Raw genomic sequence first — 14,251 nt, 5'->3', positions numbered from 1 at the left:
GCGTCCCCTAGCCAGGATGCGTAGCGGTTGTGCCCTGCTTGCATTCCTGTAAAAATCTTTGAGGTACGCAGTAATATCACATTATTTTTGGATCATTCATATCCCTTTTCTCTCCATACATACAAGAAGACTTCTAAACTTTGCAACCAAGAGTGAATCATGTTGTAAGCTGAGAATATAAATAGAGGAAGTAGTGATATGGGTGGGGGTTGGGGGGTTTATTGGCCCCCGAATCTCTCTTTTACCTCCTCCCCGGCCACTTGTATCCTGTCGCCTCATTAGTCATCGCTGGGTGTTTCAGAGGGTGGCCTGCCTCTCTGTGTGGTGGAGTGAGCAGCACCCTGCGGGTACCCGACAAGGTAGTGGACCAAGGGACCTAGGGACCCTAGGGACAAAGGGACCAAGCGTCGTAAATACTTCACCATGAGCTGACTTGCTTTCGTTTATTCAACTTTATTGGCTTGAGAAATTAGTGTCTCGCAAGATATTACAGTTTAGAAATAATATTTTTGATCAAATGAGGCTTCCATGTATCATATAATGCAGTTTAATTCTTCCAAATGCCAGTTTTATTTGGATTGTGACATGCATCAATGTGTGTGTAATGTTTCAGCCCTTAGCATTAGTAATGCCTCGCTACAAGTTGTTGTTAGCAGGTGTTCGGCTTGTTGTCTGGGTGTGTTAGCCTTGTGTAGTTGCTTAGTGATATATATATATATATATATATATATATATATATATATATATATATATATATATTTAATATATATATATATATATATTAAACAGTCTCCGTGGTGTAGTGGTAAGACACTCGCCTGGCGTTCCGCGAGCGCTATGTCATGGGTTCGTATCCTGGCCGGGGAGGATTTACTGGGCGCAATTCCTTAACTGTAGCCTCTGTTTAACACAACAGTAAAATGTGTACTTGGATGAAAAAACGATTCTTCGCGGCAGGGGATCGTATTCCAGGGACCTGCCCGAAACGCTACGCGTACTAGTGGCTGTACAAGAATGTAACAACTCTTGTATATATCTCAAAAAAAAAAAAAAAAAAAAAAATATATATGTCGTACCTAGTAGCCAGAACGCACTTCTCGGCGTACTATGCAAGGCCCGATTTGCCTAATAAGCCAAGTTTTCATGAATTAATTGTTTTTCGACAACCTAACCTACCTAACCTAACCTAACCTAACTTTTTCGGCTACCTAACCTAACCTAACCTATAAAGATAGGTTAAGTTAGGTTAGGTAGGGTTGGTTAAGTTCAGTCATATATCTACGTTAATTTTAACTCCAATAAAAAAAATTGACCTCATACATAATGAAATTGGTAGCTTTATCATTTCATAAGAAAAAAATTTGAGAAAATATATTAATTCAGGAAAACTTGGCTTATTAGGCAAATCAGGCCTTGCATAGTAGGCCAAAAAGTGCGTTCTGGCTACTAGGTACGACATATATATATATATATATATATATATATTATATATATATATATATATATATATATATATATATATATATATATATATATATATATAATATATATATATATATATGTCGTACTTAGTAGCCAGAACGCACTTCTCAGCCTACTATGCAAGGCCCGATTTGCCTAATAAGGCAAGTTTTCATGAATTAATTGTTTTTCGACTACCTAACATAACTTTTTCGGCTACCTAACCTAACCTAACCTACAGAGATAGGTTAGGTTAGGTTAGGTAGGGTTGGTTAGGTTCGGTCATATATCTACATTAATATTAACTCCAATTAAAAAAAATTGACCTCTTACATAATGAAATGGGTAGCTTTATCATTTCATAAGAAAAAATTAGAGAAAATATATTAATTCAGGAAAACTTGGCTTATTAGGCAAATCGGGCCTTGCATAGTAGGCTGAGAAGTGCGTTCTGGCTACTAGGTACGCCATATATATATATATATATATATATATATATATATATATATATATATATATATATATATATATATATATATATATATATATATATATACTTCACAATACGCCAGTGGCTCCGGGGTTCGAACTCCCTCCACGCAGAATCATCCCTTAACATACAGAGTACCGTAAACACTGGCATTGTCTACCTCTAATATCAGTTAGTTGCAAATTCAGGAGTCTGGACGGAGTTTTCCTGCTGGTGGTGTGAGACCACAGAAAGTGTTGTGGTATGACTTTTTTCTGTCTAGAGAGGAAGTCAAGCAGTCCCAGTATTCAACGTTCTTAGATAATTTTTGACGACTTTTAAAAGTACCAAGAACAGTAGTTAATATTCATAAAAGATATTCTTTGTATAGATCGTAACTGAATCATAGGTATTCTTTCGATCATTCTTCATGGCGGAGAGTAATGATCAAAGTCCTATTATTCTTTGGGGGGCGTATTACCTCTGTTATTGCAGCCCAACTGATCTCAAAGGGCGCGCTAGCCTGTATGAGTGACGCGGCCAGTATATAACAGCCACAGGCCCCAGGGTAAAGCTCACATTTGCATTAGTATGGGATGCCGTCGACTGAGGACCTGCAACCGCCCGGGCTGCAGTGCTGAATGAGACTGCACCTGCATTGCCGTCCGCTTTTCACGCGTGATTAACGATCTATGGCCGCACTTAACTGCTGAATGCCGCGCCGTTGTTAATGTGGGAAAGCTGATCCATGGAGACCTTTTGACGACTCGAAGTAAAAATGTTCTTCGTAGCTCGATTCAGTGTCAGCCGTAGGGCGTCTAAGGGGAGGTATCAATATTCTTCCTCAGGGCGTAAATGTTCCTTCTTTTCAGCTTCCATTCATATGGTTAAAATAGATTGATAAAATGACACCAGAGCTTTGAGATATGGCTGACCTATTAGGGAGTTGGACAAGAGACCATCTCTGTATTGTCAGTGACCCCGGCAGTTGAGAGCACCAGTGATGCCAGTGTGACAATACAAGTGACCCCAGTATTGCACTACAACGTGACCCCAGCATCACAATACGCCAGTGACCCCTTTCCCCGATCATCACAATACGAAAGTGACCCGCGTAGAAATTGAATAGGGGGGATAACGATCAATAATTCCCTCCGGTACAGGAGTCAGGAAATACCAGACCAACACTGCCCTCGATCCCGTAGAGAATGTGTATTACTGAATTTTTTTCCATAAAGAGTTGCTTTAACAGATTCTGAAGCCTCGTCCAGCTCGCCCAGTTAATCGATACCGTATTTATTTATTTATTTCCCCACTTATTTAACATTAAACCGCCATTACATTTAAAATGTAAATTATTTAACTCTTGCGGTATCCGGACGCTGTTTGACTCATCTCTCCGCTTTACAAGACGCGATTGTAATGTCCGTAAGATACTTTTCTTATCCGTTCGCTTTACAAGGGCCGGTTGTGGTGTCCGGACGGTGATAGTGATTTTTGTCGTCGTTGTAAAGCGTGACCGAATAATCCGGAGCAAGTATTGGAGATTTTTACAGGTTTACTGAAAATTATTAACTTTTCTCAACATTAATTGTTTATTGTTCTGTTTGGATGGAAATATTTGATTAGAAATATTGCTATGATGATACTTTTCTTCAGTGTAATAATAATACAAAATATTATTATTATTATTTTTATTATTATTATTATTATTATTATTATTTTTATTATTATTATTTTTATTATTATTATTTTTATTACATTATTATTATTATTATTATTATTATTATTATTATTATTATTATTATTATTATTATTATTATTATTATTATTATTTTTATTACATTATTATTATTATTATTATTATTATTATTATTATTATTTTTATTATTATTATAACATATATGGGGACCTGCTGCATGGGTAACAGCTTCTCCATATCAACCTACCCAGGCTTTGCGCCCTGGAGAGGCCACTCCAGACCTGGAGGCCTACTACTGCTACTATATGGGTGCTGCAAGCTAGAATTGCAGTCTTCTGTATATTGATAAGCACTGCGGGCTCATCCGAGTCTTACGGGTTATTCATGCCCATGCCACCTCATGGGTGGCTTAATCTTCATCGCTCAATCACTCTTTCAAGTCCACTACGGGCTCACCATAGCCCGTGCTACTTGGAACCTTTTGTTCCCAGTAGCTAAGTCTATAACAACAACAATAACTTTATAAGATAACCTCAAGATAACCTCGAGATAACCAAGATGCTTGCTGGTTGGTCTCCAACTCTTGTGGTGACCTAAATAACCCACCAGAGGTTGATTGTCCATAAGTTTAACACGGAACCAAGTATATGTTTGAAATACTATATCAACAAATGTATATGTATTGTAAATGTATATATAAATGTAAATGTAAAAAAAAAATTAAATGTAAATGTAAAATGTAAAATGTAAAATGTAAAATGTAAATGTAAAAAAAAAAATGTAAATGTATATATATATGTATATATAAATGTAAATGTATTTCAATATTTAACAATTATTCCTAAAATATATATTATGTGTCATGAAGCATTTCCGTTATGTTGGCATTTGGGAGAGTGGTGAGATGCCGTAACTTGTTGCACAGTTCTGTGTTCTGTGGGTTGTTATGTTGGTATTGGGAGAGTGGTGAGATGCCGTAACTTGTTGCACAGTTCTGTGTTCTGTGGGTTGTTATGTTGGTATTGGGAGAGTGGTGAGATGCCGTAACTTGTTGCACAGTTCTGTGTTCTGTGGGTTGTTATGTTGGTATTGGGAGAGTGGTGAGATGCCGTAACTTGTTGCACAGTTCTGTGTTCTGTGGGTTGTTATGTTGGTATTGGGAGAGTGGTGAGATGCCGTAACTTGTTGCACAGTTCTGTGTTCTGTGGGTTGTTATGTTGGTATTGGGAGAGTGGTGAGATGCCGTAACTTGTTGCACAGTTCTGTGTTCTGTGGGTTGTTATGTTGGTATTGGGAGAGTGGTGAGATGCCGTAACTTGTTGCACAGTTCTGTGTTCTGTGGGTTGTTATGTTGGTATTGGGAGAGTGGTGAGATGCCGTAACTTGTTGCACAGTTCTGTGTTCTGTGGGTTGTTATGTTGGTATTGGGAGAGTGGTGAGATGCCGTAACTTGTTGCACAGTTCTGTGTTCTGTGGGTTGTTATGTTGGTATTGGGAGAGTGGTGAGATGCCGTAACTTGTTGCACAGTTCTGTGTTCTGTGGGTTGTTATGTTGGTATTGGGAGAGTGGTGAGATGCCGTAACTTGTTGCACAGTTCTGTGTTCTGTGGGTTGTTATGTTGGTATTGGGAGAGTGGTGAGATGCCGTAACTTGTTGCACAGTTCTGTGTTCTGTGGGTTGTTATGTTGGTATTGGGAGAGTGGTGAGATGCCGTAACTTGTTGCACAGTTCTGTGTTCTGTGGGTTGTTATGTTGGTATTGGGAGAGTGGTGAGATGCCGTAACTTGTTGCACAGTTCTGTGTTCTGTGGGTTGTTATGTTGGTATTGGGAGAGTGGTGAGATGCCGTAACTTGTTGCACAGTTCTGTGTTCTGTGGGTTGTTATGTTGGTATTGGGAGAGTGGTGAGATGCCGTAACTTGTTGCACAGTTCTGTGTTCTGTGGGTTGTTATGTTGGTATTGGGAGAGTGGTGAGATGCCGTAACTTGTTGCACAGTTCTGTGTTCTGTGGGTTGTTATGTTGGTATTGGGAGAGTGGTGAGATGCCGTAACTTGTTGCACAGTTCTGTGTTCTGTGGGTTGTTATGTTGGTATTGGGAGAGTGGTGAGATGCCGTAACTTGTTGCACAGTTCTGTGTTCTGTGGGTTGTTATGTTGGTATTGGGAGAGTGGTGAGATGCCGTAACTTGTTGCACAGTTCTGTGTTCTGTGGGTTGTTATGTTGGTATTGGGAGAGTGGTGAGATGCCGTAACTTGTTGCACAGTTCTGTGTTCTGTGGGTTGTTATGTTGGTATTGGGAGAGTGGTGAGATGCCGTAACTTGTTGCACAGTTCTGTGTTCTGTTGGTTGTTAGCAATGTTGCAGTTGATTTGTTTATTTATATTGAAGGTTTGTTTGACAGGGAAGGTAAGTCGGGTATGTTTAATGTGTTTAATTTGTATACTCTCTGTCTCTGTCTCTGTCTCTGTCTCTGTCTCTGTCTCTCTCTCTCTCTCTCTCTCTCTCTCTCTCTCTCTCTCTCTCTCTCTCTCTCTCTCTCTCTCTCTCTCTCTCTCTCTCTCTCTCTCTCTCTCTCTCTCTCTCTCTCTCTCTCTCTATCTCTCTCTCTCTCTCTCTCTCTCTCTCTCTCTCTCTCTCTCTCTCTCTCTCTCTCTCTCTCTCTCTCTCTCACTCTCTCACTCTCTCTCTCTCTCTCTCTCTCTCTCTCTCTCTCTCTCTCTCTCTCTCTCTCTCTCTCTCTCTCTCTCTCTCTCTCTCTCTCTCTCTCTCTCTCTCTCTCTCTCTCTCTCTCTCTCAACATGTACGACACTCACAACACTGGCAGACTTTGGCTGCATTATGAGGATATCATCAAGAACACGAGAGGTAATAAAGTAATTACAAAGCTCCAGGTACCTCATGCCAACGGGTCTGAAAGGTCTAATAACTGGGCATTCAGTGATGTAGTGCGGGAGATCATGCCGTAGTTCCTGCTCACAGAGTTTGCACCTGGAGTGCTCAGGGGGTGGTAGATTGTTTGATAATTAACGCATCTAGGTACATTTGCATTTAATGCAGCCGCCCTAGAAGTACAGAGTGTGGGAAGTACAGAGTGTGGGAAGTACAGAGTGTGGGAAGTACAGAGTGTGGGAAGTACAGAGTGTGGGAAGTACAGAGTGTGGGAAGTACAGAGTGTGGGAAGTACAGAGTGTGGGAAGTACAGAGTGTGGGAAGTACAGAGTGTGGGAAGTACAGAGTGTGTCAAGAACTAGCTACGTGATGCAAAAAAATCCCCATCACACAGGATGGTTAGTCATACAGAGGCATGTGATAAGTAGTCTGCACTGGCAGACTCTGGGTACATTATGAGGATATCATCAACACAAGAGTGAATAAGGCAGCAGTGGTAATACAAGTCCCCATCTCGCAGGATGGTTAGTCATACAGAGCCATGTGTTTAGTAGCCTGCACTGGCAAATTTTGGGTACACTGTGAGGATATCTTCAAGAATACGAGAGTGAATAAAGTAATTGCAAAGCTCCAGGTACCTCATGCAACATCTATAGGTTGGGTAATGTAACAGTCTATGGTGTTTTCTCTCCTCATATCAGGAAATGTAAAACTATTTGATTATAAAGAACAAATCCACAAGGGCCGTGACGAGGATTCGAACCTGCGTCCGGGAGCATCCCAGACGTATATATATTTGTTTATATATATTTTTATATAGTATACTGAATACATAAACATATGCATAATATCTGTTCATTTTTATGCAAATGAACATAAATTTTTATGTGTGTATGTATAAAATATATATATAATATATATCAAAGGGAGGTTTATTAAGTGTTACTTAAGTGGGAGGTTTATCAAGTGTCATTCACGAGGAAAGTTTCTCAAGTGTAAGGTTTGTCAAGTGGGACATCTAGTTGACCTGAGTGATTGTCTTGGAGGACGAGTGGGATGAACTTTTAATGATTCGGGATGACTGAGATTAAATATGAATGATTCGGGATGACTGAGATTAAATATGAATGATTCGGGATGACTGAGATTAAATATGAATGATTCGGGATGACTGAGATTAAATATGAATGATTCGGGATGACTGAGATTAAATATGAATGATTCGGGATGACTAGGATTAGCTTGAGATAGTTGTAGATGGCTGGGATGAACTAGGAATGATTAGGTATGACTTAGAGACTATGAAAATGAACTGAACAGGTGTTCAGACTCCAGAAAGAGGTTTAACAGCCCTTGGAGACTCCAGAAAGAGGTTTAGCAGCCCTTGGAGACTCCAGAAAGAGGTTTATCAGCCCTTGGAGACTCCAGAAAGAGGTTTAGCAGCCCTTGGAGACTCCAGAAAGAGGTTTAGCAGCCCTTGGAGACTCCAGAAAGAGGTTTAACAGCCCTTGGAGACTCCAGAAAGAGGTTTAGCAGCCCTTGGAGACTCCAGAAAGAGGTTTAGCAGCCCTTGGAGACTCCAGAAAGAGGTTTAGCAGCGCTTGGAGACTCCAGAAAGAGGTTTAGCAGCCCTTGGAGACTTCAGAAAGAGGTTTAGCAGCCCTTGGAGACCCCAGAAAGAGGTTTAGCAGCCCTTGGAGACTCCAGAAAGAGGTTTAGCAGCCCTTGGAGACTCCAGAAAGAGGTTTAGCAGCCCTTGGAGACTCCAGAAAGAGGTTTAGCAGCCCTTGGAGACTCCAGAAAGAGGTTTAGCAGCCCTTGGAGACTCCAGAAAGAGGTTTAGCAGCCCTTGGAGACTCCAGAAAGAGGTTTAGCAGCCCTTGGAGACTCCAGAAAGAGGTTTAGCAGCCCTTGGAGACTCCAGAAAGAGGTTTAGCAGCCCTTGGAGACTCCAGAAAGAGGTTTAGCAGCCCTTGGAGACTCCAGAAAGAGGTTTAACAGCCCTTGGAGACTCCAGAAAGAGGTTTAGCAGCCCTTGGAGACTCCAGAAAGAGGATTAACAGCCCTTGGAGACTCCAGAAAGAGGTTTAGCAGCGCTTGGAGACTCCAGAAAGAGGTTTAGCAGCCCTTGGAGACTCCAGAAAGTGGTTTAGCAGCCCTTGGAGACTCCAGAAAGAGGTTTAGCAGCCCTTGGAGACTCCAGAAAGAGGTTTAGCAGCCCTTGGAGACTCCAGAAAGAGGTTTAGCAGCCCTTGGAGACTCCAGAAAGAGGTTTAACAGCCCTTGGAGACTCCAGAAAGAGGATTAACAGCCCTTGGAGACTCCAGAAAGAGGTTTAGCAGCGCTTGGAGACTCCAGAAAGAGGTTTAGCAGCCCTTGGAGACTCCAGAAAGAGGTTTAGCAGCCCTTGGAGACTCCAGAAAGAGGTTTAGCAGCCCTTGGAGACTCCAGAAAGAGGTTTAGCAGCGCTTGGAGACTCCAGAAAGAGGTTTAGCAGCCCTTGGAGACTCCAGAAAGAGGTTTAGCAGCCCTTGGAGACTCCAGAAAGAGGTTTAGCAGCCCTTGGAGACTCCAGAAAGAGGTTTAGCAGCCCTTGGAGACACTGGTCCCCGGACTGACCACGCTCCGTGCTGCCAACGTGGGTTCCCACGCTAGGAGACCCTCCAACACAAACAGCGAGGGACGCCGCCACCTGTCTCTACACACTTACCCCTCAAACAATGGCTCTCTCCGGGCACCTGCCTCTATACACAGTGTAGGTGTGAGAGGAGGCCGCCGCCTGCTGTGTGGGTGACCCCAGGAGGTACTCACCTAGCAGCGCTTCCAGGGTCGAGTGTTCATGCCCTGGTCCACCAATCAGGAGAGGCCGTGCGTGGGTCGTTATTGGTCTAGGCAGGTGCTCTCGCCTGACCCTCGGGCCTTGACCTTATGAGGTCTCACGTCACAATATTCCAACCTTTTACGCAAAACGCATCATACGCAAACCTGCGTAGCTTACCACCATTAACTTGCGTCTGCGGTTACGTATCTAAATTATAAACAAAGCAGACGTACTATATAAATGCAAGCATGTTTTTAATACCCGTAATGGTGGTTTTTGATAAACCGGCGTCCAGTGAGGTGAGGTCAGCAGGTGGTGTTTACCCATACAGGGTGCACAGTTCCCAGTATGGACACCTCCGGGCTAGATAGACACATGCTCGGGAAACGTTATGAGAATCATACACCTTTTAATAATGTAAAAATATGTCACAAATGCTCGCCGAGGTTTGGTAAGGCAACAGATGACGTTGGTGGCGGGTGAGGCAGACGGCTTGGCGCCCTCAGCTGGTCGCTTTATCACAAGTGACGCAATCAGCTTGGCGGGCTCTCCTCAAGGTCATGTTTATCTACCGTGCACAGGATGTGGCCATGTAGCTACTTAACGCACAGGAACATACAGTTACACACACACACATATACAGGTGGTGGAGGCAGACTCCATATACAGTTTCAAGTGTAGATATGATGGAGCCCAATAGGCTCAGTACACCAGTTGATTGACAGTTGAGAGGCGGGACTAAAGAGCCAGAGCTCAACCCCCGCAAGCACAACTATGTAACTTAGGTAAGTACACAAGCACACACACACACATATACGATGAGAGGTTTGACTATTCTGGAGAAAAAGGAAAACAATTTATTACGTCTCTTAATACTCGTTGATGTGAACACTGACTTTCTAGGAACTGTGGGGAAATATGAGGCTCCTTCTATACTTCTTTATTGGCAGGTAACACAGAGCTCCAGGCTACTGAGGTACATAATCTGTCTTCCTAACAGCACGTCGCATTTTGACGTATACTCCACCTATCTTGAGATGATTTCGGGGCTTTATTGTCCCCGCGGCCCGGTCCTCGACCAGGCCTCCAGGAAGCTGCCAGTGACAGCTGACTAACACCCCAGGTACCTATTTTACTGCTAGGTAACAGGGGCATAGGGTGAAAGAAACTCTGCCCATTGTTTCTCCCCGGCGCCTGGGATCGAACCCGGGACCACAGGATCACAGGCCCAGCGTGCTGTCCGCTCGGCCGACCGGCTCCCCTTAGGCCAGAAATCGTCGTACTAGAAAATAGCAGCGGCTGGCGAAACTGACATACTGTCCCGTTTTCTGTTTTGGGTCCTCTGGCAGGTTAGGATCAGGGCCTTTTAGCACGACAGTTTCTTGACGTTGGAAAACCTTAGGAGGACGGGCTGCAAGTCTACGACCCTTGTCGACAATTTCTTGTCAGATTTTGAAACATCTCAGTGTCACAACATTAAATGTTTACATATCAGACGATCACTAACGATAAAAAAATAGATTAGGTGTTTACATATATTGACTGATTACTTCTCCTGCTGCTAAATTGTGTGTGTGTGTGCTTTAGTTGATTATTGGCCGAAACGCTATGCGTATTAGTGGCATCAGAGGTCCGCGGTTGTTCACCGACCTCCCAGCGACTATAAGAAATATTGCCGGAACAACCGTGGACATCTTCAAGAGAAAACTGGACTGTTTTCTAAGAGAAACTCCGGATCAGCCGGGCTGTGGTGGGTATGTGGGCCTGCGGGCCGCTCCAAGCAACAGCCTGGTGGACCAAACTCTCACAAGTCGAGTCTGGCCTCGGGCTGCTCCAAGCAACAGCCTGGTGGACCAAGCTCTCACAAGTCGAGCCTGGCCTCGGGCTGCTCCAAGCAACAGCCTGGTGGACCAAACTCTCACAAGTCGAGCCTGGCCTCGGGCCGCTCCAAGCAACAGCCTGGTGGACCAAACTCTCACAAGTCAAGCCTGGCCTCGGGCCGGGCTTGGGGAGTAGAAGAACTCCCAGAACCCCATCAAGCAGGTATCAAGCAGGCTTTAGGTATTTGTATGTACTAGCTCTGTCTATAAATAATCAGAATGCTTGTTACTCTGCATCTATGTATGCACTTTTCCTAAATAAAATATTATTATTATTATTTAATCAGAGACCTTATGAACAGGAGGTCAGACACACACCAGCAGGTGGAACATCCCTCTTTCTCTTCCCTCTTAGTCGTCGACCTCCTCACCCAAACACACACAATTATCCTAGTCCCTCCACTCTCCCCAATCACCTCTCACACACGACCCACATGGATGTCGACGTTAGGATAGGTAACACTAGGCTAAGTCATTTGGCTACGTTAGGATAGGTAACACTAGACTAAGTTAGGATAAGTAACATTAGGCTACGTTAGGATAGGTAACACTAGACTAAGTTAGGATTAGCCTAAGACAGGTTAGGCTCGGTTGAGGTAATCAAGATTTCTTCAAATTACCGAACTGTTGCAATTATCATTTTCCTCTCCCTAAGGACACAACTACCTTTTCTTACGTCTTAATTACTCAGAGGCGACAAAGCAATTCTCCCTTGTTACCTCATCGGTTTTTCCACCAATCAACACACATTTATTTAATTAATAATAATTAAATGTCACCCCATAATTTGAAAATTGAACCTATGACTAATTGCTGAGGCATCAGCCAGTAATGTAAAATTATAAATGAAAGGTGTTATTATAAATCAAAGTTATTATGATTAATTATTAAATGATATTTATTAGTTAATTATTAATTAATATTAATTTATGTTTATGGTATATCTAGATCAGACTCCTTCAGCGCATGATAAAGAAAACGAGGTTATGATGGCGATTTTTATGGTAAACTGCAACATTTGTTCCCTGGTTGTTGTGGTGTTGTTATAGATTCAGCTACTGGGAACAAAAAGTTCCAAGTAGCACGGGCTATGGTGAGCCCGTAGTGGACTTACCTGGCACAGGAGCGGGGCAAGTAGCACGGGCTATGGTGAGCCCGTAGTGGACTTACCTGGCACAGGAGCGGGGCAAGTAGCACGGGCTATGGTGAGCCCGTAGTGGACTTACCTGGCATAGGAGCGGGGCAAGTAGCACGGGGCTATGGTGAGCCCGTAGTGGACTTACCTGGCACAGGAGCGGGGCAAGTAGCACGGGGCTATGGTGAGCCCGTAGTGGACTTACCTGGCATAGGAGCGGGGCAAGTAGCACGGGGCTATGGTGAGCCCGTAGTGGACTTACCTGGCACAGGAGCGGGGCTGGAACTGTGCTCCCTGGTATCTTCTTTCTTAGGAGGCTGATTCTTGCCACCGGCGGCGGCTAGTTTATTGTGCACCCCATACTCCTCCTGTGAGCGGTAGTTTATTGTGCACCCCATACTCATCCTGTGAGTGTTAGTTTATTGTGCACCCCATACTCCTCCTGTGAGCGGTAGTTTATTGTGCACCCCATACTCCTCCTGTGAGCGGTAGTTTATTGTGCACCCCATACTCCTCCTGTGAGTGGTAGTTTATTGTGCACCCCATACTCCTGTGAGCGGTAGTTTATTGTGCACCCCATACTCCTGTGAGTGGTAGTTTATTGTGCACCCCATACTCCTCCTGTGAGTGGTAGTTTATTGTGCACCCCATACTCATCCTGGAAGTGTTAGTTTATTGTGCACCCCATACTCATCCTGTGAGTGGTAGTTTATTGTGCACCCCATACTCATCCTGGAAGTGTTAGTTTCTTGTGCACCCCATACTCATCCTGTGAGCGGTAGTTTATTGTGCACCCCATACTCCTCCTGTGAGTGGTAGTTTATTGTGCACCCCATACTCATCCTGTGAGCGGTAGTTTATTGTGCACCCCATACTCCTCCTGTGAGTGGTAGTTTATTGTGCACCCCATACTCATCCTGTGAGTGGCAGTTTATTGTGCACCCCATACTCCTCCTGTGAGTGGTAGTTTATTGTGCACCCCATACTCATCCTGGAAGTGTTAGTTTATTGTGCACCCCATACTCATCCTGTGAGCGGTAGTTTATTGTGCACCCCATACTCCTCCTGTGAGTGGTAGTTTATTGTGCACCCCATACTCCTGTGAGCGGTAGTTTATTGTGCACCCCATACTCCTGTGAGTGGTAGTTTATTGTGCACCCCATACTCCTCCTGTGAGTGGTAGTTTATTGTGCACCCCATACTCATCCTGGAAGTGTTAGTTTCTTGTGCACCCCATACTCATCCTGTGAGCGGTAGTTTATTGTGCACCCCATACTCATCCTGTGAGTGGTAGTTTATTGTGCACCCCATACTCATCCTGTGAGCGGTAGTTTATTGTGCACCCCATACTCATCCTGTGAGTGGTAGTTTATTGTGCACCCCATACTCATCCTGTGAGCGGTAGTTTATTGTGCACCCCATACTCATCCTGTGAGTGGTAGTTTATTGTGCACCCCATACTCATCCTGTGAGCGGTAGTTTATTGTGCACCCCATACTCATCCTGTGAGCGGTAGTTTATTGTGCACCCCATACTCCTCCTGTGAGCGGTAGCGGAAAAATAGTATTACAGAGGGGCACAAAAGGCCTTTATCAGACCTCAATGAATATTATTACATTAACAATTAATTGGGCGCCTGACAGCTGGGTGGACAGCGCTTCGGATTCGTAGTCCTGAGGTTCCGGGTTCGATCCCCGGTGGAGGCGGAGACAAATGGGCAAAATGTTTCTTTCACCCTGATACCCCTGTAACCTTGCAGTAAATAGGTACCTGGGAGTTAGACAGCTGCCACGGGAAGTAACCAGTAATACCTGAGGGCTAGACGAGAGAACTATTATCTTGCACCCGACGCTTCTGTTCACCTTGTAGTACATTGGTATCCGAGAGTTAGG

This window comes from Procambarus clarkii, chromosome 4, assembly GCF_040958095.1.
Source record: "Procambarus clarkii isolate CNS0578487 chromosome 4, FALCON_Pclarkii_2.0, whole genome shotgun sequence".
Lineage (NCBI taxonomy): Eukaryota > Metazoa > Arthropoda > Malacostraca > Decapoda > Cambaridae > Procambarus > Procambarus clarkii.
This window is presented reverse-complemented; position numbering follows the sequence as displayed.